The sequence below is a fragment of the Heterocephalus glaber genome, unplaced genomic scaffold, assembly GCF_053883595.1.
Source record: "Heterocephalus glaber isolate CG9 unplaced genomic scaffold, H.glaber_assembly_v1.0 deba00001460, whole genome shotgun sequence".
In the NCBI taxonomy this organism is placed as follows: Eukaryota; Metazoa; Chordata; class Mammalia; order Rodentia; family Bathyergidae; genus Heterocephalus; species Heterocephalus glaber.
The window spans coordinates 5,775,084-5,778,951 of record NW_028258307.1 but is presented as its reverse complement, the minus strand read 5'-3'; the positions used below and the strand labels follow the sequence as shown (position 1 = coordinate 5,778,951).

General features: G+C 40.9%; 1 pseudogene; it reads left to right on the top strand.

The window, feature by feature from the left end:
* The first annotated feature begins 591 nt into the window (after positions 1 to 591).
* LOC101704334 (DNA damage-regulated autophagy modulator protein 2 pseudogene) lies at positions 592 to 1,352 on the top strand (annotated as a pseudogene).
* Positions 1,353 to 3,868: the final 2,516 nt, after the last annotated feature.

Here is a 3,868-nt window from a genome sequence, read left to right as displayed (position 1 = left end):
ACAGGGTAGAAAGGAGCAGCGGCGCGCCCGGAGTTGGATGGGCCGCTCGGGAGCGCGCCCAGAGCCCCGCCCGGTCTGCAAGCTAAGGGCAGACTCCGAGCTCCCGGCTGGACAGGTGAAGCCAGCCGGGTAAGAATTTATAAATAGCACAGGTTAGAACAGTTTTGAAGACTGAAATTTTGTCAACTTGTAAAACAGGTTTGGGTGGATAAAGATACCACCTGAGAACTTGAAACTATAGAATCTGCTGTCACTAAGCTTCAAGTTAAAGTTTACATCATGGTCTAAAAAACCTGAAGCCACAAAATTGAAACTTCGCGCTGGCTAGTAGTGTGCCTGAATGGTTTGACAAAAGAGCTGGGAATGCAATGATAAATAAAACATTTGTTTCCTGCTATAAAGACTTGTGAGAAAGATAAAACCGAATAAGCAAGTGACCAATATGTGTGATGAGTGTTCTGGTTGAAGGAGTACAGGATGCTACTGAAAAAAACAGACACTCACCTGGGCCAGAAAGAGTATGGGCTTGAAAAAGTGTATAGAAATTAACTGAAAGACCTGCTTGAAATGTGGTTTCAGCTAAGGCCTCAGTTTCCTTTCTATAGCCCTTGTAGTTTGGACAGCTTCTACTTTCACATTCTCATACATTATTGCAGTAACACTCCACCATGTCGACCCTGCTTTGCGTTATATCAGTGACACTGGAACAATGGCTCCAGAAGAGTGCTTGTTTGGGGCAATGCTGAATATCGCTGCATTTTTATGCCTTGCTACCATTTATGTTCGTTATAAGCAAGTTCATTCCCTGAATCCTGAAGAGAACCTTATCATCACATTAAACAAGGCTGGCTTTGTACTTGGAATATTGAGTTGTTTAGGAGCTTCTCTTGCGGCAAATTTCCCTTTTTGTTGTACATGTCAGTGGAAGTGTGTTCACTTTTGGTATGGGCTTATTTTATATACTTGTTCAGACCATCCTTTCCTACCTAAGGCAGCCCAAAATTCACAGTAAACAAATCTTCTGTATCAGACTGCTGTTGCTTATCTGGTGTGGAGTAAGTGTACTTAGCATGTTAACTTGCTCATCAGTTTTGTACAGTGGTGACTTTGGCACAGATATAGTACAGAAACTTCACTGGAACCCTGAGGAGAAAGGTTATGTGCTTCATGTGGTCACTACTGCAGCAGAATGGTTTATGTCATTTTCCTTCTTTAGTTTTTTCTTGACTTACATTCGCGATTTTCAAAAAATTTCTTTACAAGAAGCCAATTTACATGGAATAACCCTCTGTGACCCTGCTCCTTGCCGTGTTATCAATGAATGAACACGACTACTTTCCAGAGAATTTTAATGAAAGCGTGAAAGGTTCCTTTCATGTTTATGATTCTCAGGGAAAGGGGAAAAGTTCACAATCACTGCTTATTACACTCTGAAATTTTCAACCAGTTAATCAAGGCTATCTGTGACACTGATGCATATTGATAATCAGGAGACATAAAGCCATTTGATAGTTACTTTAAAGGATATCATTTAAAAATATTTATGCCTGTACTTTTTATCCTAGAAAATAAAACCAAAGGACTACAACATTGTAATTTTTTTCTCCTTTTTTTCTTTTTTTTGTTACCAGCAATCAAACTCGGGACCTTGAGCTTGCAAGGCAGGTGACAGAACCACTGAGCTAAATCCCCGGCCCCATTTTTTTCTACTTTAAGAGAAACAACCTGAAGTGTACCAAGCAGTCTGTATATCCCAGCCTTTCACAATTTATAAGTCATTGTTAAAGCATGTTTTCATAGGAATGCTTTCATAAAAGACATTTTCTATTACCCTAAATTAAAAAAAAAAAAAAAAAAAAAAAAACCTGTGCCTAAGTAAGATCCAGACTCTCATAATGTAATACCTAAAACATCCTGGTTTCAATAGAAAATCATTCATTATGTTTAGGACTGTAAGGATCTCAACCTGAATAAAACATGATCAATTGATTCCAATATTGAGATAATAGAGATCATAAAACAAATTGATGAATACTTTAAAAGTAGACATGACAAAACACTTAAATGAGCAATTACAAATATGCTTGAAACTAATAAAAAAGAAAATCTTAGCAAAGAAATGGAAGATATAAAAAATGGAAATTTCAGAGCTGAAACACATAACAATTGAGATAAAGAATTCACTGAATGGGATCCATAGAATGGAGAGGACAGAGGAAAGAACTAATGGAGTAGCACAGAAAAAAAAAAATTGCTTGGTCTGAGAGAGGAGCTGCACAGACTCCTGCTGGAGGCCCGCCATTCCATTCCTGAGTGCAGGCAGATCCTGGGGCGCAGCTGTGTGGCCCGGACCAGCATGGCTGCAGGTGGATCCCAGACAGGGCTCCACCCCGAACCCAGAGGCTCTGGCACACCCGCCAAAGCCAAAGGCCCACCCAGGAAGGGGTTGCAGGGGCACATGGGCTTTAGCCAGAGGCTCCCCATACCATCGGCCACAGCAGGGACCTGCCTGGAGAAGAGCTGTACAGGCACAAAAGCAATACCCAGAGGATTACCTGATACCATTGATAGATTCAAGGAGACTCTAGCCAAAGCCTGTGCAGACAACAGGAACTGGGGTGCACAGGCCCCAACCAAAGGCCCTCCCAGACAATAGCTACATAGGGTCCCCAGTGAGAGGCATGCCTAGATACCATCCCAAGTGTGCTCAGGCCCCAGCCAGAAGCCCGCCCAGACAACAGGTCAGCTCAGGGATCCAGAAGGCCACCACGCTGAACCCAAGAATTGGTGTACTGGTGAGTAGCAGAGTAAGGCTGCTCAGTGCCTTGCTGAGAATTCAAGACCACTGGGTGAGCAAAAGGTCACCTCAACAAAGACACAGCAGGCTGCATCTGTTGAAATGAGAAGACACTTAAATAAGTCCCCAAACCAGACTTCCAGATCACCTAAGGGAACTCCAAAGGACAAAGAAATGGAGCAGTCTGATACTCAACCACCTGGACTCCCTGAACTGGCAATGAAAGGGGACCTGGAAAAAATGAGATCAGAAATAATTTCTCAGATAACAGCAGAGATTGTGCCCATAGTACAAGAAGACATGATTAATAAATCTAGAGTGGACACAGATAAAAAAATAGAGGTGTTGAGGAATATGATGGAATCCCAACATAGGAAACAAATGAAATCCATAAAACAGATTTCCAGGAGATTAAAAACTCCACTGAAACTTTATACAGCAGAATGAGCCAATGCAAGGATAAAATTTCAGATAAAGAAGATAGGATTGCAATTAGTGATTAGGAAAAGAAAACTTTCTTAAAAATAGTAAGAGACCACAAGAAATCAATCCAGAAGCTGCTAGATGATGCAAAGAATGACATCAGATTGCTTGGAGTCAAGGAAGAAACAGGAGAGAGTGCAGATGACATAAAAAAGAACTGTTCACAGAAGTAATGGCAGAAAACTTCCCAAATAGGGGAAAAGAACTTGCTACAGAGCTAAGTGAGGCATATAGGACTCCAAATAACCTTGATCAAAAAAATCTACACATAGGCATATGATAGTTAAGATTCCAGAAACCCAACAGAAGAAAAAAATTCTACAAGCAGTTAGAGAAAAGAAACAAATCACATACAAAGGATAGCCCATCAGAATCACAGCAGACTTCTCAATACAAACCAACAAGGCAAAAAGACTGTGGAGTAATGTATTTCAAACCCTAAAGGAAAACAACTTCCAACCCAGATTGATGTACCCTGCAAAACTATCTTTCAAAATGGATGGAGAAATAAGATGCATTCATGACAAAGAGCACCTTAGGAACTTCATGAATACTAAACCAACACTCCAGAAAATTTTAAGCAATATC